The sequence below is a fragment of the Calypte anna genome, chromosome Z, assembly GCF_003957555.1.
Source record: "Calypte anna isolate BGI_N300 chromosome Z, bCalAnn1_v1.p, whole genome shotgun sequence".
Lineage (NCBI taxonomy): Eukaryota > Metazoa > Chordata > Aves > Apodiformes > Trochilidae > Calypte > Calypte anna.
The window spans coordinates 71,116,441-71,143,843 of NC_044274.1; positions in this window are offsets into that span (position 1 = coordinate 71,116,441).

Below are 27,403 nucleotides of genomic sequence, written 5' to 3' on the forward strand. Positions count from 1 at the left end.
ATATTTTTCGAGGTAAATCGGTGAACACATGCTGGAAAGCAATTCATCAGTTGCAGCCATTCCACCAAAACTAGATGTGTCATAAATTATGGCTAACCAGAACTCCTTTATTTTTAGCCACTAATTACTGATATTTTCAACATTATTACCAAACTCATATTTCTGAAGCCACCACAGACATGGGGTGGAGAGTTTTTCCTTCTTCTTGGCTCTAAATGAAATACTTTCTGGCAGTGTTTCTTAAGTGCTTTATTCCAATTTTATTCACAGTGAACGGTGGGAAGTCACCAGCAATGAACTCCTAAAGCTACATCTGTGGTGTGGGTATTTACAGCAGGGCAGGGCACATTCTACAGAATAGCATCCTGGTTGGGTATTAAAGGATTTAGAAAGATCAAGGATTTAGAAGGAGTTTTTGTCTGATAGTCAAAAAACACCAGCTGAACCTTTTGAGTTTTCTCTTCCACTCCTGGAATGGCTTAGGTGCTGTCTCTTTGTAGGTGCCCTAAAGTGCTCCCTGAGATAGCTCAGGGGCTTGATAAGTGCTTCATGCTGAAAAATAAAGAGGATTTCCAGTTCATGAAGGACTTTTGCAGACTTGAGAGGTGAGCACATGCCAAACTCAGGAAGTTCAACCATACTAAGTCCAAGGTCCTCCACAGGGGCTGGAGCAATCTCAAACACAAATACATGCTAAATAGAGAATGGACTCAGAACAGCCCTGAAGAGAAGGACTTGGGGGTGTTGGCTGATGAGCTGGCAATGTGCTCTGACAGCCCAGGAACCACCCAGGTCCTGGTCTACATCCCCAGCAGTGTGAGTAGCGGAGCCAGGGAGGGGATTGCATCCTCTGCTCCATTTTGGTGAGAACCCCACCCTGCAGTGTTGAGTCCAGTTCTGGAGTTCTCAACATAAAAAGGACATGGAGTTGTTGGAGCAAGTCCAGAGGAAGTCACAAGGAAGATGTGAGGGCTGGAGCAGCTCTGCTCTGGAACCAGGCTGAGAGAGTTGGGGGTGTTCAGCCTGGAGAAGAGAAGGCTGCAATGGGGAGACCTTAGAGCACCTTCCAGTGCCTGAAGGGGTTACAGGAAAGCTGGGGAGGGACTTTTTAGATGGGCATGGAGTGATGGGAAAGGCTTCAAACTGAAAGAGGGGAGATTTAGATGAGATATGAGGAAGAAATTCTTCACTTATGAACCCCTGGCCCAGGTTGCCCAGAGAAGTTGTGGCTGCCCCATCTCTGGCAGTGCCTCAGCCCAAGTTGGATGGGGCTTGGAGCAACCTGGGCTGGTGGGAGGTGTCCCTGACCATGCAGGGGAGTTGGAACTAAATGATTGCTCAGATGCCTTCCTACCTAAACCTTTCCATGATTTTATGAAGTCCTCCAGTAAACTTTGCCACTCAGTACCACATCTACACATCTTTCAAATCTCTCCATGGATGGGGATTCCACCACTGCCCTGGGCAACCTGTGCCGGGGCCTGATAGCCTTCTGGGGAAGAAATTTTTTCCTATTATCAAATCTAAACATCCCATGGCACAATTTGAGGCCATTTTCTCTTGTTCTATCACTTGTTCCTTAGGAAAAGGCTCTGACCACCAGCCTTTGCTTCAACCTTTCAGGGAGATGTAGAGGGCAAGGTCTCCCCTCAGCCTCCTCTTTTTCACTCTAAGCAATCCTGATCTCCACAGCTGCTCCTCCTAAGACTTGTACTCCAGACCTTTTACCAGCTCTTTTGCCCTTCTCTGGACAACCTCCAGCAATTCAACGTCCTTTGTGTTGTGAGGGGTTTAAAACTCAAGGACAGATTTGAGGTGGAGCCCCACCACTGTTGAGTAGAAAGGCACAATGATCGAGTCACCATGCTAAATACCTTAGCATCACAGCTACACCTTGAATCACATTATCCAGGGTAGGGAATCACATTATTCAGGACTGGCAACCAAATAAGTTCCTCCCACCCTTGAGAAGCCATCCCTGATGAAAACCATAAGTGAGTGCTTTTGGGGACATGAACAGGGCATTCAAAGTTCTGGGAATGTCAGAAGCAAGATCATGATTTTTCTGCTGCAGCAGAGAAGCTGATGGAGTTTCTGGACTCTGTTTGTGTAAACTCCATGGCTGGTGTTGCACAAAGACAGGCAGGCCAGCCCAAGCTGAAAAATCCAAGCTGAGAGTGAAGCACTTAAAAGAAGGAAGTGCGTAAAAGAGAAACAAAAATACTTTCCAGGAATGTTCGTATTGTTTAGACATTTCATGGAAAAAAAAAAAATTAAAAAAAAATTGCAAACCACAGGGAAGAATAATAACAATATATCTGGAAAAAATTGCTTCAGAGCATTGTTTATTGAGTGTTTCCTTACTGTTCTAATTATCAACATGATGTATTTATATATAAAAGATAAAGACTGAATCCTCATTAAAGGAAGAAAAAAATCTGATCTTCTGGAAAGGAAGAGTCTGACTGTAAAATGATTTGCTACATTGTTATACTTAAGGATAAATTTATTAATATATTTATATTTCAGAGAATATCTATATGCTTTGTTTTTTCCTGAAGGCTCACTGGGTCAAGAGAAGCTTAGAACTTACATTATTATTTATTGAGTCACTGTTCACTTTTCCATTAGTTGCAGCTCCATGTTCTACTTCTCTGGTGATAATTTCCTTCTCTAATGTATTCAGACCCTGTTAGAAAAACACTTGGCTTGACAAGGAGTGTTCAATTTCTTATTAGCAACCCAAATGGCTCAGTCAGCTCTTGCTAATCTTATCACCATTCCCAAACACCCAGAAACACACATATCCCTACACCCTCAGCTGGACCTTTCCTGGCTTTGGTGTCAGAGGAGGTGACTGTGAGCAAGGTTTCCATCTCGTTTTTACACTGGGACTAAAAATGCCATCAGCTGATGTGATGAAAGTAGTGGGGCCATTGCCACTGCAGGTTCATCTGTTGCATTTTAAACTGCAGAGGGCTGCAGGCAGGAGCCTGAACAAATGCAGGTATACAGACACAGGGGAGAGCAAAAGTGCAGTTTACCTAGGGAGTTTCAGAAATGGGACTTGTGCAAACTCTGTGTTAGACAAAAGCCTCCAAAGTGGGGGTGTTTGACAGGAGACTTCAGTTCTCCAAGGGAAAAAAAGGAGCACTGGTCTTCACCCTGACCTGGAACAAGCCCAGCTGCCTCCCTGTACCCATAGGTACCTGTCTGAGCAAAGAAGTGAAAACTCCCAGTTTAGTTGTTTTCTTACTCCTGGATGTCTGTGGAAATCACAGGATGAGTTGAGGTTGGAAGGGACCCTGAGAGACTGTCCAGGTCCAACTCTCCTGCTATGGTCAGGGACACCTCCCACCAGCCCAGGTTGCTCCAAGCCCCATCCAACCTGGGCTGAGACACTGCCAGGGATAGGGCAGCCACAGCTTCTCTGGGAAACCTGGGTCAGGGGCTCAGCACCCTCACAGCAAAGAATTTCTTCCATCATATCTCATAAGAATTTCCCCTTTTCCAGTTTAAAATCATTACCCCTTGTCCTATCACTGTATGTTACTACCTTGTAAAAAGTCTTTCCCCAACTTTCTTGTAATCCCGTGCTGGTCAGTGGTCAATGAAATAAGTGATCATCCTCATAATAGGATGCTTCATAACTTCACAACAGGTCTGATCAAAATAAAGAATGAAACTTTGGGGGTTCAGGATGCTAAAGCACCTTAACAATAACTGAAATGTTCACCTGTGTGTGGGTAAACCAAAAACCTTTGTGGCTAACCCTTATTTATGAACATTTAACAGATGGTCTAGAATATTTCCATTAAAACTTGAAGTTTCAGAGAGAGAAGGAGATCTCCCCTTCCCTCTGGAGACCAGAGGAAGGTTAACTCAGAGGGGATGAAGCTTCATCCCAGTGCATTTTTTCTGGTTATATTTGGAATTCAGCAACATTCTGCTTTAGGAATTTGCAGTAAATAGGACATGTCAGTGTATTTGTCTAAGAAGGTGGCTGCTGGAGACGTATGGCCTGAAGAAATGCTTTTGCAAGCTGGATAGCAATAAAATGTCAGCCTGGAGCACAATATGCACAGAAAAAATGAAGCTTAAAAAAGCATATGTAGCCAGCTTTCCTCATTGTTGGCCAGAGCCCAGGGTGAATCAGACTTATTTTTTTCCTTCTACAGGGACATATTTTCCTCATTTTTCCAGCATCAGATTGGGTAGCGAAAATCCAGGACTTTAAAAAGGTCCGGCTTTAGCTGAACAAACTGTTGTCATCAGGTACAGATCTTATTTCTTTTTCCTGTAGGAAAAAGTATCAACTTCTTCAACTTTCTGAGTTTGATGTGGTGGAATGGAGCATCTTTTCCCAGATGTGCAGACCTTAAGCAGAGACAATCCCATGGATGCACTTGTCTTTGACCAAAGCAGGACAGATCCAAACAGTTTTTCCCAATAGGTTCCTGGCACACTTATGCCCTTTTTGGTCCTTGAAATACCCTTTCCAAAAAGAGTTTATACCAAGGATGCATGGAGCATCTGGACCAGTCACTATACTGTGGGTATCTCAGTCATTTCTGGTTGGGCTCATTTCAGGCTCCAGTGCAGTCAGTTCTTGAGACTCCCCTGTGATTCTAGAGATGGTGATAGAGTCTGCTCTACTGCAAGGTGTGCACCAGTGTCTACCGGGGCTCTGTATCTCTGTGGTTCTGCTTTGCCAGGCCACCAAATCCACATTATCCAGTGCAGGACCCTTTCTTGCTGAGTACAGCACCCACACTGAACATAAGGATTTGTGTGGCAAGCTGGACCCTCACTGTTACTTTCTTGACTCACAGTTGGGTTGAAGAGCCATCTGCTGGGGCCAGCAATGGGTGTTTCCTGGGAGACTGGAGCAGCCATGCCTCTGGAAACACTACGCCCAGTGGTATTACCTTGCAGCTCCTGTGCTCTGGCACAGAGGGTAGCAATTGGTTTGCCATCCCATATACTCATGTTTTCACCAAGGGTCAGCCACACAGAACTCCATGTTGAGTTCTTCCTACCCTGAGCTGGCCTCCTGGGGAAGGAGGCTATTTTCTTATTTTTTTTCCTAGGCTATTTTTGAAGAGCTGATACTTGAATCTATTCAGGAGAACAATGAGTTATCCATCTTGGATAACTTACCACGCAGCTTCCCTAAAGAGGTTTTTAACTCCTCAGCTGTGGTTTTGAACTTCCCAACATTTCCTCCAACATTTGAGACACTCTTTTCGTACTGTCTTAGCTGGCTAATAGATTCACTAACAGATGGTGGGTTTTCACCATCTTCTCCAAAGACCCTTCCCCCCAAAATGCGGGAGTACATAGGAGAGTCACTCCGTATGAGCTTTTTAAGGAGAAACCTCCTGAATGGCATCTCGTCAGGACCTTCAGCTGTTTCCCCATCATCAAAGATGACCTCCCGAACTGCCAGATCCCTCAGATATTTGATGCCTCTTTCCACAGCGTTCACCGACATTCGATACCCTCATTATGAGGTTATCGGCTTTTTACCGCAGACAAAAGGCATTTCCAAAGACTGTAAGTACCACTTTTCTCCCAATTACGTTATCCATGCCCCCATCTCTGGTAAGCGATCCCAGCTGCCGCCTCTCTGCCCTCCAGCTCTACCGCATCCCCTCCCTCGTCCCAGTGCCGCAGCATCCAAGCAGTCAGTGATTCACCTTCATCGCCAGCAAAATACTTTTTAAAATTTATTATCTCTTTCAGAGACACAGATTGGGCAACTATCTCAGGTTCCGAATCACTCTCCTGTGTCGTTCCTGCCTCGGGCCGACTCCCTCGTTCATCTCGGTTTTCTGTTGTCTCTGAGTCGTCATCATCATCATCATCATCATCATCATCACCCCTCACTTCTTTAGATGCTCTCTGTGGGTTGTGACAGGGGCGATGAGGGCTGTTTCGGAGTGAGTGGGGGAGGTGTCCCTGGCAGCACCAGTGGTGGGAGCAGGGGACTGTTTGCCCGCACAAATATCGAACATTGAAACACCCCCAGAACCATCTTTAGGCACAGGGATAACCAAAACAAGGAACACCCACCATCACCCATGCCTCCAAACTCTGGGGAGTCGAACTCTCCACAGAAAGGGCTGGAAATTAACTGGATGAGAGATGCTCACTATTAATCCCCTCCCTGATACAGAAAGGGGAGAGAATAAGGGAGAGAGAGTGATGGGTTGGAAGCTGAACTACACAGCTTGAATGAAACAGCAATGATAAACAGGAAAAATTACAAAATCTATACCAATCTACAGGAAAACAATACCATGTTCCTCCCTCCTGCCCCCCAATAACTCTCACGTCACCCCCGAGGCTGCAGGGCAGCCCTGGCACAGCCCAGGCTGGAATCCTGGGGTCAGCAGCAGTCAGGAGCTGGAGGCAGGAACACACAGATTCAGGCTGGCATGGATCAGGAGCACAGGGAGAGGAAGGGATGGAATCCTCCCAGGATGCTGAAGCAAACAGGGAGAGGGGAAGAAGGAGAAGCAGAAAGGGGTTTGACCCTCGTGATGCCTCAGATTTATACTGAGTATGAGGTGTATGGGATGGAATACTCTGTTTGGTCAATTTTGGTCGTTTATCTTGTCTGCTCCTCCCTAAAGGAGTGTCGCAGGTGTGACCTCTTTAACCCTTTTCCAGAGCCCAAGATGTTCCTCAAAATTGAGCAGAGGCCTTGGTTCTGCAGCCCAGTCTCCAGTCCTAACCATGAACATTGAGCATTACCAGTCCCAGAAGCAGACACTGACTGAGAAACCTGCTCTGAATTTCAGCAAGGGCAGCTACAAATGAGAGACTGAGCTGAAAGCAGAAGTCCAAGACAGAAAATGAGCTCTACCCTGGCCCAAACCAGGACACAGATTCTTGTATGAATTCAAGGGATGCAACTGGGAGAACTCAGTGTGACCCCATCATGAGTTCAGCATTAAGACTGTGTAAATTGTGCAAGATATTTTATTGATATGATGACCTGGCATTCATCTTCTTCAGTAATAGACAATTATTTATTTTTATTTGTTTGTTCATTTATTTATAATTATTTGAAATCTCCATGCACAGGTTTTTTAAGTGGGGTTTTTTGTTGTTTGTTTTGAGGGGGTTGGGTTTGGGTTTTTTTAAAGAAAAAAATAATAATTATTAAGAAATCTTTTGAGAATTATTTTTGTTACTACAGGTTAACTCAGTAGGAAAATAGGAATAGAAGTAGGAAATAATTACTCAGCTGCAGCCAAGCATTAGGCCATTAATAAGCAAACACAATAAGATACTCAGAAGTCAGTGTATCTCTACTTTATTATTATTATTTTTTTATTTTGTTGGCAAATCTTGTACAACTCTTAGCCATAGTAAATAGTTTAATTTGCAAGGTTAACTGCACATGCATGTTTAATACCTATGTTTGTAGTACCAAGTCCTGAGGCAGTAGGACATCACTTAAAGTGCATCACGTTGACTTTACAGCTGACTGAGCAGAGAAATGTGCAGGACTTCAGGGCCTGATCTGAGGTAGCAGAACAGTTTTGCTGATAACCTAAATGGGAACAAAGTCTTACTTGAAGGTGGTTAGTCCAGAACCGTGGATAAAGTTCACACTAGGGCTGGCCAAATGATAGCAAAATTGATTCATTAGTCTTTAATTGCTGCAAGGGTGCTTAATTTTGCTACTAAGTGCACAGAGCACATTTGTTGTGCATCTGTATTCAGGCAATTAAACATTATTTTTTTCTCACACTGAAAGCTTTATTACTTGCAAAAAACAAATAATGTGCTAATATCACTGTGTTTATAAATTTATAATGCTCTGACAGCTGCACTCCCAAAAGTAGCAAGTCAAAGTAAACTGTTGATGAACAATCCTTGGATTAAAATGTGTCAGTGTTTAGTGTTCAGTGAACACATCTGAAAAATGTAGATCAAAAAATGTAGATAAAAAGTCATTTAATTAGCAGCCTCCCACAAATGGGGGTTCCCTGTCATATAGGAGAGAAACTACTCCCAGAACAAAAATTTACTACCTGGTAACTGAACCTCAACATTTTAAAGGCTCTTACTTAGTATGTTGTGAATGAAGACAGTGTTTTGTTTTCTCCCTTCACACTCCTGCTCTGTTTTGTAAGCTGAGTTATCAGAGCCAAGCTGAACTTGTCAGAAGCAGTTTCAGTTTATACCATAAACTGATAATTCATAAGCTGTGAACTTGTTTGGGTTTTTTTTTGGGTCCAGTCTCCAAGGACCTTCAGTATTTGTGCATCTGAAGGCTGAGAGACTGCTGTACCCATTTGGTGTGCCATGGAAGAGAAGGAAGATCAGATTTTACTCTCCTGAGGTTGCATGAACAAAATTTGTAATGGAGTTCAAGGCTGAGGGAGGGAAAGGAGTTTGGGAGATGTTTTACAAGAGTATCTGAAAAGAAATATGAAAGAAGGCCTGTAGCAGGAAGAGCCTTTCTTGCTCCTGAGGCTCGACGAGCTGCTGGCCTCTCCATTGCCTCACACCAGAGTGAGCTCCTCTCTGTGGGTGTGTGTCCCACCTTTATTGGACCCCTGGTAATAGGGGGCCTGTCCTAACCAGGCACAGGTGGACTCACACCCCCTCTTTGGCAACTTGAGGCACCCGAATTATCTTGTTTCTCTACAAAGGCCTGTGAGGCAGAACTATTCTCTGGAAATGACTTAGCTGGCAAGACAAAATTATAACAGGTTAGCCCTGCTTTGGAGAAAGTCAGAGCCCACAGGCAACCTGAAAAGTTGAACCAAACCAGAAGAATAATTTTGCCACAGAACTCCTCTGCCAGATATTGCAGGTTTTGGGAGGTGGCACTGGGCTTGCACTATGTAGCTCACCTTGACCTTTCTTTCTGCCAGCTCTGTCTTTGCCAGATGGAAAATTTACACCCTGGTGTATCTATACCTGCCCACCCAAACCCTCACCCCTCTGTGCCATTTTTTCTGGGTGCCAATGTGAATACCATGCACAAGATGACTCCAAGGTGTGTGTTAGGAGTACACACAGTGGGTTATGCTGTTGAACACTGTAAGGATAATAACGTCTTTGCAGGTGAAGCAGTTTGTAATTCATCTGTAACTTTATTTCTTTCACATCCCTGGGCTCACTTTATAATTAAGGGCTGAGGGGACTATCTCTCCTTGACCATGTTCTGGCATCTTAAACTCTTCCTGTCTCTGAGGATTAGTGATTTCTGCAGTTTTAAAGCAATCCTGAAGACCCATGTCAAGCAACACTCTTAGCTGTAATAACTTCCAAACTGTTCTGTGTTAAATATACTATGTGAGCCCTGTATACTTGTGCAATGATAAGGCACACCACCTTGCAATGAGTCTGTAAGGGATACTTTATGACATAACATCTCTGATATCAACACTGACACAACTAAATTACTACATTTCAGTACAATGTGGGAGGATTTTCCAGGTTGCTCAGAGATCTGCAGACTCTCAGCAGCACTCACTGGTTATCTCTTGCCATCTGCAGGTGTCTGCTCTGTGAGTAGTAATGTCATTCAAGAGTTCCTTAAGTATGTTAATATTCCTTGCCAAGCCATTAGCTCTGTTCCAAAGTCCTTCTAAGAGCTGGTGATGTGCCCTTAACTACAGGATGAGCCCTGAAAATATTATTGGTGCTTTTGCTCATGTTCAGCAGGGAAGGATGAGCTTAAAAAGTTTGGCCTCTGCTTGGCAAGAGCTAACCATGGCTGAACATCAACTTGTCCTGATGACCCTTTTCTGCTTCTTAGATTCCAGGGGTGTATTGGTCATGCACAAGTATTTTTTTAATTTTTTTTTTCCATTTTGTCTGTCAGTATTTACATTTGCTGCTGAAAGCAGCCATCACACTTGTCAGCAGCAGGCTCAGAGAGACAGCTGAAATCATTTGGCTGAAGCATGTACCCTCTCTGTGTTTGTATATATGTTATTTATTTATTTATTTATTTACCCTGCAACTTGTACTGCAGGAATTCAGCAATCCTCTGAGACAGCATCCTGCAGCCAGGTTTCCCCATCTATGGCCATTGGCTTTGCCCACTTCCAGTGAGAGAGATTTCCTCTCTCAAGCATCCCCTTCATTCTTGATGGGATCAGAGTCCCACCAGCCTCTCAGCTTGGCAGAGGTTTGGTCTGCACAGGATTAGGTGACTCAAAACCATCAATCTGCCTGCCACAAGGTATGCGTAAGCTTAAGGATGACAAGGAGTTTTGTTTTTTTGGGTTTTTGTTGGGTTTTTTTAGAATCATAGAATCATAGAATTGGCTGGGTTGGAAGGGACCTCAGAGATCATCAAGTCCAACCCTTGATCCACTCCCCCTGTGGTTCCCAGCCCATGGCACTCAGTGCCACATCCAGTCTCTTTTTAAATATCTCCAGACACGGAGAATCCACTACTTCCCTGGGCAGCCCATTCCAATGCTTGATCACTCTCTTCGTGAAGAAATTCTTTCTAATATCTAACCTAAACTTCCCCTGACACAACTTGAGACCCTGCCCTCTTGTCTCGTTGAAAGTCATCTGGCAAAAGAGACCAACCCCCCCCTGGCTCCAACCTCCTTTCAGGGAGTTGTAGAGAGTGATGAGGTCTCCCCTGAGCCGCCTCTTCCTTAAGCTGAACACCCCCAGCTCCCTCAGCCTCTCCTCATAGGGTCTGTGCTCGAGTCCCTTCACCAGCCTGGTTACCCTCCTCTGGATCTGCTCCAGGACCTCGGTATCCTTCCTGAACTGAGGGGCCCAGAACTGGGCACAGGACTCGAGGTGTGGCTTTTCTTTGTTTTGGTGTGGGGGTTTTTTTGCTTGTTTTTATTATTTTGGTTTTTTTTTTGTGTGTGGGTTTTTTTTTGTTTGGTTGGTTTGGTTTTGTTTTGTTTTGTTTTGTTTTGTTTTTGTATTTTTGTTTTTTTTTGGGGGGGTTTTTTTTTTTTTTTTTTTTTTGGTTGGTTGGTTGGTTGGTTGGGTTTTTTCGGGTTTTTTTTGCAAAATGCTGTGCCCGGGAGCACAGTGCCGTGCTTGCCTGTCAGCAGGGTGAGAATCAAAGGAGCAAGAGCAGCAAAGCTGTGTCATCAGCTTTGCAGAAAAACGCAGAACCAGGTTGGTGTCCGGTTGCATTTTGAATTGCACCTCTTAGGACTTAGAAAAGCTGGTGGTTGGCATAGGCAGCCTTTTGAGACCCGGGGTGAAATTTCACAAGCAGAGTTAACGCTTTTCTCGAGGAAGACAAAAATCTTCCTGGGGGGAGATGGAGAAGTTCCTTGGAAAATCCACACCTATCACCTTTTTGTTGTTGTTTTTGTTGTTTCCCAATGAGCTTGCAATGGCACAACTGCTCTCCCTTTCTTTTGCATCAGCTGTCTTTTCCTAATTTTTTTTTTCTATTGTGATACAGATGAGCTATACAAAACCTTCACTTTGTGACTTCAAAACAGGTTTCCATATTTACAATATAGATATATATGAAATATAGATATATATTTGCAATGCTGGCTTTGTGCTGGAGGCAGGAGGAAGCTGGACAGGCAAGAGTCCTTGTCCACCAGCCCCCATCTTTTGGGGTTTTTTGTTTATGTTCAGAAAAACCTTCAATCCCATTTCTTACAGAAATCACTGTTGAGTCCCACACAGTTTTTGCCTATACACCAGCATCATTGCTGGGCATCAGCCAAGCAAACAGGAGGTTTTTCATCCATATCCTTTTAATTTGTTATCAATGTCATAAAAACAACAAACATAAAAACCAAAACAAAACAAAACAAAAAAGAAACCAAAAGAAAGAAAGAAAGAAAAAAACAAACACAGCATCAAAAAAAACCCAAAACACAAACCCCCTTGTTTTCTGTGCCTAAACAGGTCCTTATGCCTTTTTGTATCTTCCCTCGTTTTCCACATATTTTTTCACAATGGGTGAGGATTTTGTTTTGCAGTTTCCACCCCAGAACAATTTTCACTGGTGTCACACTACCATGGCAGAGATCAGCACAGAGCAAGGGTTACAGGGTTTAGTAGTGAGTGTTTTAAATTGATAGATGAACTTTAGACCAATGTTTCCAGTTATTTTTCACTCCAAAGAAGACATTGCTACAGAATTGTGAACATCTATGGGGCCTGAAAATTAATCAATTTATATCAGAACTTATGTCTTCATATGTATATAAACACATTTATGCTTTGACTTAGGACTAGATTTTTTTATTAAATTCCATGCTTTAACACAAACTGCATACGAAAAAAAGAACTTTTGAATTCGTTCTTCTGTAGACATTTTTTTCAAATAAGCCTCAACTCCTTTTTAACTTTTTTAGAATAAAAAAACCTAAAAGGCAACATTTTCTTTCAGAAACACAGAACAGCAGGAGCTGATTTTTGTTCTCAATTACTATGGTGTTCTGCTGAAAGAACAGTGAAGTCCTGTTGCATTTTTCCCAGATTGGAGAATGACATTTGTCCCCAAGAGCTTGGAAAATGCCTACTTTTTCCAAACTACTAAAACTGTCAGTGTGGTTTTTATTTTTTGTTGTTTTTGTTGTTGTTTGGGTTTTTTGAGACTAGAAGAGGAGGCATGAGAAGAGAAAGAAAGAACAGATTAATTTAGAGTAGCCCATACAAAATAAACACTAACCAAACCTGGTTAGCATTTATTTAAATAGTTTAAACAGATGGCAATTCTCTCCTTAGTCAACAATGTGAAATTATTGTAAAAAATAAAACATTCTTTTAAGTGTCTGACAAGTCACCCCAACCCAGTCATTGCATTTGGTTTGGAACTCACAGTAATGAATCTAATTCTTTTTCAAAATTCCTGCCATAAAAGCCTTCTCTCCCCATGGCATTTGCTGAGCATGGGGCAGTCCCTGTTTGACCTATTCCTACTTTGGTTAAGCCAGGAAGGTTATTAACCTTTTAGCTTTATCCACAGGTTGGCAGCCCACTCAGCTTCTATGAAATTAGTGTACTCTCCCAAAAATTTCATGAGTCAAGCTCTGGAAAACTTCACTGGGAGGAGATGGCACATATCAGGTAATTTTAGCTCTTTCTTTAATTTGGCTGCCTGAATTATTTTGTTGGAAGATTACCACGAGGTGCTGCTGCCCATGAAATCCCTCTTTTTATTTCAGTTGTGGACAGTAATCTTTTCTTTCCCTGACTTGCTCTCCATACCATGCAGATTCAATAATTTATATATGCCACAGATGATTCAGGAAGTTTAAGGAAGAAAAAGATTTTTTTTTTTTTTTTTTTTTTTTTTTTTTTTTTAATTTTTATTTACCAGCACTCAGGGACCTAAATTTGAATGCTATGTTAATCTTTGTTTTTATGCAGCATTTAGAACAGAAGTCTGAATATAAGGTGAATGATATTCTTGCCACCAGTATATGATAAAGTTACGTTCAAACCTTTTCCATGTATCTTTTAATTGAGGAGATAACTAGTAGGGGGGGTTATGGAATTTCTCCAGCCAACCTTATTTCTTTACCTGAGGCAGTCAGCCCCATCAAACTTACAGATGAAACTCACAAAGAGCTGTACCTGTCTGGCTCCAATGCCTGAAAATTTATTAACACAAGTCCCACTATTAAATGGGGACCACAGCTGCTAAATGCAAGCAGGAACAGAATCCCTTTTTCCATCTCTGTTTCTGGTGTACCATGGAAAAAAATCTTTTTCCAAGTTAGACATTCTCTTTCTCTACGATCGTCACTGAAGATACAGAAAATTATTTTAGGCAGTGCCTGAATTTTCCACTCCTGTGTAAGTGTCCATATTTTATTTTCAGTCTGTAAAACTCCTCAGACATCAACAGGAGATTATTAGGATGCAAACAGATTTCTAAAACCTTTATCTAAAAACTGACCTTTAACTAAAAACTGACCTTCATACACTTTTTAATGGTCAGGGACAGCCTCATTACTTCCAGTTTTCCAATAAATTGCAGGTACAATGATGACTTTAACACTTCTGACACGTTTCATCTCTGGAACCTTGATAGGTGGTCTTTAACATATAATTTGAGTTATGTTTTTTGAGGAGTAAACCACCTTGAGTTCACTGTGGAGCCCTGGAGATGACCAGGCCACTGTTGTTTTCTAGCTAGACTTCGGTGACTTTGAATGACAAATCTTAACAAGAAAAATCAATACATTAAAGACTAAATCTACAAGAACTTTGCAATCATGCGATGTTAAGCAAACTTCAGCCTAACAAGCATGTGTGGCATTCAAATTTCCATTAGTCACTTGGAGTGGAAAAACTGACGTGATTGACAATTAGTGGGATGGGAGATTCAGCTTATTTAACCAAGAAACCACAGAGCAGCTTCAGGCTCCTTAGTTAAAACAAATGTCTTATTACAAAGGTACTTTGATATTTCTTGTGTTTATACAAGGCCGGTCATCATCCAGGTACTGAAAAGCTATAAAATTAAATACATGTGGACTTTACCAAAAGCAGGTCCTACCCCTCCTCTTCAAGATTTCATCACTTTTGGCAAGCCCATACAGCACTGGAGGTCAATGATGAGCTAACACCTTGAACTGTCTGCTTAAGAAAGGCAGAAGAAAGTGCTGAGCATGCCCTTGCTGCTTCAGCACATGAGCTTTCTTTCTCTTTCTTGATGAGAAAAATAATTTGTTGCTCCCCCGACTGAGTCAAAAAGTTGCTTTTGCCTTGCTGCACTCTGGTTAGTTTGCCAGCATTTGAGAAAACCAAGTCAGCACATACCTTGTGCAAGCAGGGCTCAAAGGCCAGTGTATTTTAAACTGCAGAAAAAAACCTTTTTTTTTTTTTTCCTCTTTCTTTTTTTCCCCTTTTTGTTTTCTTTCTTTTTTCTTTTTTTTTTTTTTTTTCCTTTTTTTTTTCTCTTTTTCTTCCTCTTTTTTTTCTCTCTCTCTCTTTTTTTTTTTTTTTCCCTGGGAGACTGTTCAGAATTTACACTCAGAAATGGTTTGTGTAGAAGCACATCAGGGAAAGCAATTACTAGCTAGAAATTACAATAGGCAGTTCTGTCCTCATTCACTTCACCATCAAAATGGTGGCTGGAGTTGATTTAACATTAGAAAACTTCTGTTTTTAAAAAGCTGCTAAGCACTAATTACTAAGAACTCTGATAAGTTCCACCCCCTGTAGCAGTGTGCCATGGCTTTTATTAATCAGGTTTTTGTTACTTTTCACCATGCCACACAAGCCCTGTTCCATGTGCCAACTTTGGGGCACCCGTGGGTGGAAGATATTAAAATAATTGCTTTTTCCAGATGTCCTGCTCTATCCTCTTTTCTTGATGGCTCTACTGCTGGAGATAGAACAGCTCAGATAGGAGATGTATGACTTGCTAAGAGACCAGGCATGTTTAGACTGAAGGTGAGAAGCCCAGATAAAGAGCAGCCTGATCTTGTGGAATTTTATCAAAAAGATGACTAACACTGTTGGAGTTTGCTGTGTCCTTTATCAGGATGGAAGGCACAACAGTGTTACTGGACACTGCCCAGGAATGATGGGCACAAGAAGACCTTCAGACATCTGGAGTTTTTTTAACACAGTTTATTTAACTGCTCTCTGAGTTGATGCTCTGACCACTGAAACTCTGAACAGCTGGGTCTGACCCTGCTGCTCCTGTGGAGTGGCTGACATGACTGACAGGCTTCTTTTTTAGCTTCTTTAGATATCATGAGTCCTGTTCCAGCCATTCACATTCAGGAACTTGCTTTTGGAAGAGTTCACTTGACAGTCACCCTCGTCCCCCCATGGCATAATGTGAAGTTAACCACTTTTGGTGCACAGGTAGCTTGCTTTTGTCAAAAGTGTTGGATCTAACAGGGGAAGACACAACAAGCTTCCATGGTAAACAAAATAAAAATGTCCAATTTTCTGTCAGCATGTTCTGCTTTCATTTGGATTTGGAAAGGAACACTTGGAATCCTGGAAAGGAACTCATGAAGCTCTGAGGTCCAGAGCAAACCTGCCACATGCCTGACTCTAGGAGTCCTGGCTGATACACACTTCTGAGCAGAGCAATGTCTCTCCCTTAGGTGTGAGGGCAAGAATAGCTAATTTTGACATCTCTTCATCAAAACCCTCAGTTCAAAAGAAGATGATGGTGATTGTCCAGTGCTAAACAAAGACCGGGGCCAAATGACATTGTGTTTCTCTTATTTCTGAAATTCTCCTTAGTCAATTCAGAGAAAAGATATTTTAACATAACCCATTAAGTGTATTAAAAAGAGACACTTATTATATGGCAATGCAACTGATCATTGAGTAACCTGCCCCAGTGGGAGGTGACCTTGCCCATGCAGGTGTGGTTGGAACTACATGATCTTTAAGGTCTCCTTCCAACCCAAACCATTGCCAAATTCTATGATTTTTGGCAAAGAGAGATCTTCATAATAGTTTTTTTGATTGTTTTGATTTTGGGTTTGTTTGGTTTTTTACAGTATCCCATGACTCAACACAACTATCATGTATTGGCCAATGCCTTCTTGTTACATCTGAAATACAGAACAGATTTAATTGCCAATCTCCAGCAGCAGAATGTGCCAATTATCTGCCAAACTGTTTGCAGAGCTGAATGACTCCAAGTCATTTTTGCTGACATCTTGTAAACAGGTGCTTGCACAACAGCCCTTCAAACATACAAAAAAATCAAGAAACATGATGAAATAACATGCTGCTCCTCAGAGATGGTGACTTTTTGTTATTTTTTTCCTATTTTTTTTTTTTTTTTTTTTTTTTTAATCAAAGACTACCTGACAGTCAATCCATTTAAGAGTGGAGTAAGTCCTGAGTGTAGCTGGTTTTTGCTCTCCTGTCAGCTTTCCCCTGTTGACTTCTGTCAAGCTTCACATGACTGTCAGATGAGTTTGGAGAGGCCCTTGTCTCTCCTTTAAAGAGGACACCTGTTTATTTGATGTGTGGTGATATGGGTATCTTCTTTCTCTTTTATCTCCTCTTCATCCTAAAACACTCGTGCTAGCAGATGGCTTAAGTTTACTACAGTTGGATCAGGTTTGCCCACTCAGCATGATTTGAGAACACCAGATTCCTGATTAGTTTTATGCACTGTTATTGTTAATAGAGCTCTTTTCCTTCTCAACCAAGCCATTTCTCTGAGTCTTGCGGAAATTGGCCTCCTCGTTGATGTGGAAAGTCTGGGTAGGCAGAACCAATGTGAGAACACAGATGGAAAATAGTCATTATAGTGGAGACAGACTGAACAGAGGAAAAAATTACTTGGAGCACTGGAGATTTATTTCATTTGGTTGTATTGGAAAGCTCTGGAGGAACAAAGTCCTCCCTCATGCAAAAGATTTTATGTTCCCCTCTTACCGGTTCCAGTGAAATTAATTTTATATTAAATTGTCTTCCCAGGTCTGTGAATGAAGGTGGGAGCTGGCATACTCCCACAGAGAAAGAAACTTGAGTGTTTTCCCTTTGAATCCTTGATTAACTCCTTGTGGACTTTGTTTAGGGAAGAATGGGCTGATACTGCCCAGAGGTTGGGAGCAGCTACTACCCCTGGCCTTAAATGTCACCAAATAGTATCAGTCACCATAGACTTCTCCCCTGTAGGAAATGGTCAGCTTGTTTTTCTTTTATTCCTATTCCTTCCTATGAGCGTGGATGCCAAACAGAATCAAATTCTTGTACAGTTACATAATGAAATTTGCCTCTTTGGAAAGTCTGAGGAGCTGGCTCATTGTCTTCACCACCACCCCCCAACCCTCCCTTCCCAAGATCTTACAAAGATCAGACTGTGGGGAAGGGTGTGATATTCTTACCAAGTTTATCCATTTACATGAACTGCATGGCCACAAGTGTCCACAAGAAAGATGGATAATTCTGCCTAGCCAAGGCATGAAGATTCTGAGTGATATTTACTCAGTGGCTATGGTGGTGGTTTGGCTATATGGTTACTATTAAGTGACATGGGGGAAATGGGTGGCTTTACACAGAGTAGGAACATGCAAGGCAGCAAGATACAGTATGTATCACTGTGCTCTGCAATGCACTCAGCAGCAGCCCTGTGATGGAGGACAAGATCCATCCTGATGGGAGACAGCATCTTCATTGAGGTCCAATGGAAGCTGGAGAATCCTGAAATTCATGGCAGCATTACTTGTGAACTCCATGGAGGAGATCTTGATGTCTCTTTGGCATTTGCAGATCCTCTTGAAAGCCTTTGGAGGATGACCATAACAATTGGAAGGCTGAAAAAGAGGAAAAACCTGCCATGCACCTTATTTCATTTTTAAAGAGGGAGAAAAGGGATGATGGCAAACTGTCCCTCAGCTTAATAAACATTTCTAGGGAAATGCTGGGCAATTAAGTAGTTTGCAAGTATCTAGGGGACAGAGAAAAGGGACAAGGGACAGAGAAACAGCCAATACAGAGCTGTCAAAAACAGATCATGCCTAACCCCTTTGATCTTCACCTCTGAAAATAAAGAAGTCTTTCTGAAAAGATAGGAACAGTAGACTACACATTCACATTACACATTCTGCTTTTAATACAAAATTGTTTTATTGTTTCACCTGACATTTTCTGGCAAGGAGACATGGTTAGCTGTGTTTGCTAAAGGCTCAGTGCAACACTAGTTGGAAAAAACCTTCTCAGCATTCAGTGGCTTAAAGTCAGTGAATATGACCTGCCTGTGGCACTCTTCAATACTTTGTAGTAATGATTGGATGATGAAATAGGTGCTCAGTCATTAAATTTAAAGGTACCATGAAGCTGGAGCAGAATGAGAACGTGTAGACAGGCTTAGCATTAAAATTGGTCTTGACAAGTCAAGAACTCGAGTCAACAAGGACAAGTGCAGGGCACTGCACCTCATCAGGAACCATTGACTTTTCAAACACAGAATGAAGAGCAGCAGAGTTAAAAACATTTTTTAAAAAGAAGACCCACTAATGATTGTGATCCACAGGTTGGATGAGTCAGCAGAGCTAGGAGGGTGAGAAAATAAACACTCTTCTGGGAGTGAAATCAGAGGGCAGTCTGAAGCAGCCTTTCTTCTTCATTGTTCAGTGCTGCAAGGTTTCCATGGCAGTGCTGTGTTTTTAGATACTGTGCATGGGGGTAAAATAATTTGAAGAGAATCAAATAAATAGCGACCTGGTGAAAGATCTGGAAAAAAAGACTTCCAGAGGAAAGAAAAAAAATTGTTTACATGTTTACCCAGCCAAGAGAAAGTAACCCTCCCAACACCTAAAAAAGTTGCAAAAGCCAAAGAGAGTCTTTTTTCCCATACAGATGACAAATAAATCATAAAGCAGTGAGTTTAACTTGCAAAAGGGGAATTTTGCTTACTAATTACTTTTTTTTCCTTAGGGATAAGGAAGTACTGTGCAGGAAAACTGTGAAGCACAGGAGTCATGTTGCAGCTGGGAAGAACAGGTTAGGCAAATGCTGTTCAGGAATGACACATGATTGACCCTGCTTAAGTCAGGGTAGAAGATACCCTGACCATGTTTCTTCATATCTTCAGGTCTGTGACATTGATTAACAGTGAGGAAAACTTTAACTAAAGGTTCAGGTTGACTTGCAAGCCTCAGTGTGGGGATATAGATCAGGACTGTTGTAAATTTGTTTCAACATTCTTCTAGGAAGCTGCAGCACCCACACAGCCCACTTGAGATTGTTGTGCTATATACAAGAGGAGAATGGAGCCCAGCTAAGCTAGCCAAAATAAATAATTTGGTGATACCAAGATTCCTATTTTTACTTTGTCATTCCTTGTCAGAAAATGTTGAAAATATTTGTGAGGAAGCTTTTGCAACTCACAACTAAAAATCTGAAAGAATGTCAGAATAGTCTTGCCTGACTTGTGTTGATGTTTCTTAACCAGAAAGTTCTGGAAATTGGAGTTACTTTGCCCATTTCTACCCACCAGTTTTATTTTGTGCAGGCATTGTGTTAAAAACAAAAAAAACCAAACAAGCCAACAAAACACTTTAAGAAATGAGACTATAGGTACAAAATAATTGTGGTTTACAGAAAGCGTGGTGGTTTTTGTTTGTTTTCCAGTATGTATTCCATTCCTCATGTGTGAGTTTAGTGTCTACATTAGTTGCCATGCTTACAGAAGCACTCATAACACAATGTTTTCAAAACATTGCTCTGATATAATTTTATTTCTAGAGTGGAAGATTTTTCAATTTAAAAGGCAAATAATTTGTGATTATACTGAAGTAATTTACCAAAGTGGCACGTTCGCTGCTCTGCAACCTGGGATTTTCACTGAGCTAAATGACATCAGTTTTTCTTCTGGCTTAATCTTATTGGCACAAAACAGTTCATGTACACAAATCTACAGCTCTCTTTCTTTCTCTAATGTAGCTATAGATGTTTGCATTATAAACATAAATGTATAATCCCTGCCTCCAGCTGAGCTCTTAAATCCAATGGCATTTCGTGTTGTAAAGGTTAATTATGCACTTTGCAAGCAAACCTTCTGTTACTAATATAAAATTTGCTTTTCATTAGTGGATAAAACCAGACCAAAAGTGCATAACTTAGTGTTCTTTCCCTTTGAGGATTCCCACAGCTGTGAACATCCTTTTCCTCTCCCATCCCACTGCATCCACAGTCCTGAGCAATGTGTCAGTGTTAGAGCAACCACTGAGTTATGTCAAAAGAGAAGAAGGGTCCACCCCATCTGCAAGGAGGGCTGCTGTTTTTGCATGCTCTCTAGAAAAGATTAATTCAGTGCTGTGAAATCAAAACGTGTTGAGAGACTGTTCCCAGGCAAACAGCTGCTGTGTTAGATTTTCATCATCGCAGGACTGATGAGATTTACTTTGGGCTGCTTTTTTTCTTTTCCATTGGCACAGGGCCCTGGTGATAAGCATTCTTGTCTTTCTGCTAGTTATATTTTAACCTACCTGTTGGTTTTCTTATTTGAGAAGTTAAACGGAGCAGACTTTGGGGGAAGGTCTGAAGTAACTTTGCAGTACTACTTTGAAAGGCACTTTTGCTGTTGAACACCCAATGCAATGATGGCTGTAACACTCTGTTGAATGTAATTGCCTTATTTAATGGGGGAAAATTAATTAACAGATGTTCTGGGTCCTTTACTGATTTAAAGTGGACACTTTATGCAGATTCATAAGTGTATGGGGGAACTCAGCAGTTTCTCTGCAAGCCAGAGCTGGCATCCTGGCTCTGGCTATATTAGCTGGCACTGGGGAAGCTATTTTAGACCTTCAGCTACTTAGGTAATTGAAGCTTTTCCCACTTTCAGCTAATGCACTCTGTTGTATAACTCATCTGGCGACCAGCTTGGTGCAAGTGACAGAGCTGCAGGAGGCACAGGGAGAGGTAAAGAAAAGATACCAGGTTTGGGGATTTAGCAGCCATCAAAACAAAGAATTATCGTAGATGCGTGCATAGATGGAGGGTTTGTTAAGTAACTCTGAAAGGGCTGGTTGGTATTTGCTTACAAGGCTGAAAATGCATTAGTGATACTAATTTTCTGTGTGCAATGTGCTACAAGCATGCTCAAGCACTGGAATATCTAAGCATCTGGGGAGCACCACTCCAGCCTCCAAGGGGAAAGGGGATTATTTCTGCAAGCCACCTCCTCTGAGAAAGGGCTAGGTCCAAAGAAGAGAGCTGGATTCTCACCAATATTTCCATACTGCTTTAACCTTGCTGGCCTTCAATTTTCCAGCTTGAATGCTAGGCATGTGTAAGAGACACCAGGTAGGGCTGAAGTGTTTCTGGCTGCCACTTAAACCCAGAATTCAGTGTTCTGCTCTATGGCTGGCCCCAGGAACATGATCCAGCAGGCTTAAAACAATATATAAAAATAGAAAATCTGAAACTTTTGAGTTCATTAACTACTGTGGACATGCTGTGCACTGTTCAGTTCTTTCACTGGCATAACCTTTAATTCCCACAGCATCCCTTCACATATCTTAATTCATAATATCACTAAGCTCTGCTCTTTCTTCTTCACAAACATAAAATATTTGAGCAGAACAGAGCATTGAGTCATAAATATTACTTCAGAAAACTGAAATGGTTTAGCAAGCTAAGTGGAGAGATTAGCTTTTCTCTTGAAAGCTTAAACAACTCACTTGAAATAAAGGAAAGTACATTGACTGACATAATGCTTCCTCCAGAAACTTGTGTCCAAAACCAATATTTGGCTTGGTGTTCAGGGTTGTGGATCATGTGGAAGGCAAAGCTCATGTTTCTCAGAATTTCTTCTGATGTATTAATAAAAGTGATAATAAAAATTATACACCCATTTTCACCTGTCCTCGCCCTGAAATCACTTGGCTGAAATTTACTAAATCAGCATCCAAAGGCTTCAGTATTCCACAAAGACATGAGTGGCAATTTAGTAATTCAAGATGAAATAATTTTTTTTTCAGAAATTTCAGAGGTAATTTTAATTATAAGGTCCTTAATGGATTTTCAGTATGCCTTATGGAAAAAACGTCCTCCTATAATATTCAATTTATAAATCCTTGGCTTTGAAGTAAAAGCTAAGAATATCAACTAAAACATGTAACATTTCCCTTGCAAGACAAAGTTAAGGTTGTCACAGCACTGGCCTGTACAAATCTATCTTCAGTTTAAAAAGAGCTAAAATATGGTTTTCAGAAAAAACTTGTCCAATGAATTTATCACAAATATTATTCTTGGTGTAAAAGGTAGATGGTTTTCAAATTATTTTCAGTTCCCAGAGGAGGAAACTGGATTTTTATCCTTTTTCTTTGCTCAATGCAGGTTTTCACTCCCTCTGAAAAAGGAATGTGGGAAGTCAGGGAGTGCCAGTTTAGCTCTGCTGGACATAAATCCAGAAATGACAGTGTTAATAGTGGGAAATTTGGTTAATGCTGAGTTTTGGGATCCTTCCTCTACCCTGTAAGTGTTCAAATACACCTCAGCAGTCAGTCCACATGTTGACAAGAAGCAGCAATTCAGGTACATGAGGGACTAATCTCATCAAGTAAACCACTCCTGGGAAATAAAAACTCACGGTGACTATGAGGCTCATCTAGGAAATCAAATATTTTGGGAGGAGAGAAAAGTCCAGTTGTACTGCTGGATTAAAAAACTCATCAGTTTTGAAATGAGGATGCACAAGGGAATATACGAATCTGAGTACAGTACAATGTTTTTTCCTGATCCCTATTTTTTTCTTGTTCTGCGGTAATATTCTTCCAAGAAGCAATTCCTCCCATTTGGAAAAAAAGTACAGAATGTCTGTCCAAATTCTATGATTTTCAGAAAAAGACAGAGCTAAATGTGGCAAGTATAGCTCTGTTTGGACAGAAATGCCATAAAAGACCATGAACTTCTAGAGGGATTTAGAGAACAATGTTATTTTGTAACTCAGTGTTTTTCACTTCCATACTTCTTGAGAAGAAAGTGGAAAGGAGCAATCATTTGTTACCCCCGTGGTGCCAAAATGTCATTGTCTAAAGATCTTTTGAATAAAGAAAGTCTTCTGGAAGAAGTACAAATTAAGTTGCAAATTATGTAGATTCATGGCACCTTGTAAACTGGTGTGTTTCTCAGCTGAAACAATGAAATTACAAAAAATACACCATGAAACTTGCAAATTCTCAGTTTGTCACGAGAAAATATGCAGATCCTTAGATAAAATTATTTTAATTCAAAATTTTCTTTTATTGGAAAACAATAACAAACTTTAACACAGAATTTTTGGGGTTTGACTCAACACTCAAATTCAAGAACTCTGTCACCACAGCCAGATCTTTTTTTTTTTTTTTTTTTTTTTTTTTTTTTTTTTTTTTTTTAATTTTTTGCCTTTTTTCCTTTTTTAGGGACTTCAGTGCAGTTCACAGAGATGATGAGCATTCCTCTTCAGCAAAAACCGGGCCACAGTGCAGACACTTGGAGCTTGCCCTGCAGGCAGAGACTGGAAAAGAATTTTAAACCTGACACAGCTGTAGGGTAGGAAAACCCCTTTGTGATACCCCAGAGGTGCCCCCCAAGGCTTGATGAAGTTGGGCTGTTTAGAGCTGTGACCCTTCCTCCATCACTTCTTCATGGAGGAAAGCTGATTCATCCCTACTGCACAGGCCTCCCCCAGTGCCAATGCATCACACCTGGGCTGTGAAATCAGCCTGAATGGAGGAGAGATCAAGAGGACAATTTCTTGTTGGCAACACCTCAGGGTACCTTATGCAGGAGCCTTGTGCAACTGCTGCCTCTCTCCAAATTTTTTTCCATGAGCTACTACCAACACTTGCCTGCAGTTCTTTAGTTCGGGGTGGGGGGTTTGGTGGTTTGGGGTGGGTTTTATTCTTTTTCTTTTTTTTTTTTTTTCTCCTTTTTTTTCCCCTCTGTGTAGCTATTTTATAACGAAGGTCACGTGAGTCCAAAAAAACAACAATAAAATATGTAGTTTCCCAGTGTGTAGTTTCCCAGTAGTGATGACTTCTGGCAATGAGTTTCATATGTCCTAATCTGAAACAAAAGCAGCACAGGAAGAGAGGGTGACTCAGTCTCTGAGTCCCAGAAAGTAAACACTGTCTAACCAGTCTTATCTGGTTTTTAGGAGCTCAGATGAGGCATTTTTGCTGGGCCTGGATTTCTTTTGCGTGGGGGTAAGTGTTGGGGACAGATGCAGTTTGTGAACTCAGAAAATGGGTTGCTAAACGCTCTGTAGATGAAAAACTTGAGAGGTATTTAAGTGCTTCCCCTCAAGGAAATGGCCATATGTCAGGAAACTCATGTGCTTTGTTTTCTCCTATGCTCTTTCCCCAGTACTTTCTAGGGGTGGTGTGGGGAAGAAGGAGATTTTTTTTTTTTATTGGGAAGAAAATCTAGGGTGCTACTCACCCACTGTTCAAGTCAGTGCAGGTCATCTGCCTGGGGCAGGCACCTTACCTCCACAACAGTCCTGTTTCTTCCAAGCCAAGCAAACTCCCAGTTCTCCCCCTCCCTGCAGCAGAAATGAGTCTTGACACTTCCAGTGGTGTCATCATTGTCTCCTCTTCCCTGACAGACATCCAGACCTCAGGTTCCTCTGATTGCCTCAGGTTTGGCCCTATGCTGGAGAGGAGGATGCTTCACACCTGACAGGTCTGGGGAGTGCATCCCTCATCATGTTTCCACGCTGCTGTGTCCTCCCTTCTCCTCCCTCCTGCAAACACATAATCCAGTGTACAGAGGTCTTTCCCCATCAGTAGGTGAGCCCCCCATTTGCACTTTGTCTATCTGGATGCTGATGAATCTGAGACAGATGAAGATGCATGCCAGCTTCTGACAGCTGCTTCACACTGGGGTCAGTGTATGCTCCCAGGGGACAAGCCATAGGACAAGAGGAAACAGCCTCAAGTTGTTCCAAGGGAAGTTTTGGTTGGAGTTTAGGAACAATTTCTTCCTGAAAAGGGTTGTCCAGGCTGCCCAGGGCAGTGGTGGAGTCCCCACCCCTGGATGAGTTTCAAAGCCCTGGAGATGTGGTGCTGAGGGACATGAATTAGTGCTGGCCTCGTCAGTGCTGGGTTAAAGTTTGGGCTTGGTATTCTTAAAGGTCTTTTCCAACCAACATGATTCTATAATTCCATGTATTACTGCTGGTGGAGGGATAGCTCTGGAAAAAAAAAAAAAAACACAAGTGCTGGCTTTGGTCATTTTTGAACATCCTTGGAAGTTCCTGGGAAAATTTATGCACCTCCTTTTCCTACTCAACTCTTCTACCCCTTCCTGCTCCCTCACAAGCCCTTCAAAACATACATCTTCCCCGAGAAGCAGGTGGAGTAAGAGCAAATGACTCCTCATCCAGCACTGAAACAATGACCCCAGAAGAATGTGGCTGCATGTATGCGAACCAGAGCTGTGATTACATTTTAATAACACACTGACATGACCTTTGGATGAGCTGTCCTTCCAGTCATCCCAGGAAGATGTTGGCAGTCAGTGTTCTGCACAGCACTTCTCAAAGGCGTGTTGGAAAACACTGCACTGTTAGCTTCATTTCACAGATGGAGAAATGGCCAAGTGAGAAATCAAGTAAGTTTCAATGCTGTTAAAGGGGAAATGCGGAGGCAGGAACCAGGGGCAGCTTCATCTGTCCCAGGCCATCAGGCCATGCAGGCATCAGCTTTTCCATTGCAGCTGAGTGTCTAGCACCCACACTTGTGGATTTTCAGATGTTCCTAAGGCAGCATCTTCCCAGATTAAGCAACTGAGCCACCAACAAACATCTTGTTACATTCTGTGCAAGTTATTTAAAAGCCCAAAAGTAACTCGCATGATCAGTCCTCCCTTATCAGAGAAACACCAGAGGTATTTCAGAAATGAGAACACCAGAAATGTTATCTCCTTAGATAGCAATCTGAAGTGAATAAATGAAACTCAGTTATCAACCTGAAATGTCCTTTGTTTTATTTTGCCACTCGGTGCCAGCAGTCCCTGCCAAGTGCCGGCTTGATTTGCGTCATCACTAAGGTGATTTTGCCCCAACACTGATTTTGTGATGTATAGCAAAGATAACCTCACAGCTCTGGGGCTTGCAGGGAGGCTGGGATGAAGAGAAGTAGGCATGACACTTTTTAAATGTTTATTTTTACTTTTTTTCCTGCGTTTTAATTTTTATTTTTACTCCTTTTTTTTTCCTGCAAAACAGATCAGCAAAAGTGATGACTGAAAGGGGGTGGGGGGCTGCTTGCCCATTGCCTTTTGGCTCTTGCAGACGTGTGGGCATGTCAGCTATTGCAATAACTATTTAATAATAGCAATTATAATAGTAATAGTAATAGCAATAGTAATTAATAGTAATAGTAATTAATAGTAATAGTAACTGATAGTAATATTAGTAGAAATAGCAATAGTAGTAGAAGAATTAGTAGAAAGAGTAATAGTAGTAGTAATACTAATACTAATAATAATGAAGAATAATTGTTAGAATAAACATAATAATTGATATAATAAAAATAACAGAAGAATAAAGAAGAGTAACAATAATACCCACAGTAAAACCAACAGCAGCAATTAGTAGCATCAGTAATACTAGTTTTAAAAAGAATAAAATAAGAAAATGATAATGAATAGTAATGTACAAATAATGAAACAATTAAAAAGTAATGAAATGCAAAAACAATAAAATGAGGAATAATAGAGTAATGAAGTAATAAAATAGAAAAGCAATGAAATAATTAAATACTAAATAATGAAGCAAGTAAAATGTGAAACACTGCAGTAGTAGTGTCAGAATAATGAGATTGTAACAGAATAAAATTATAAAATGATGAAATAAAATATGAAATAATAAAATATAATATAAAATAAAGGAATACTAAAATATTAAAGAATAGGCCCAGTACAGGAGAGAAGATGTGGGGCTTCCCAGGGTCCTGGCAGTACCGCCCCGGGGGAGTCACTTGAGCCA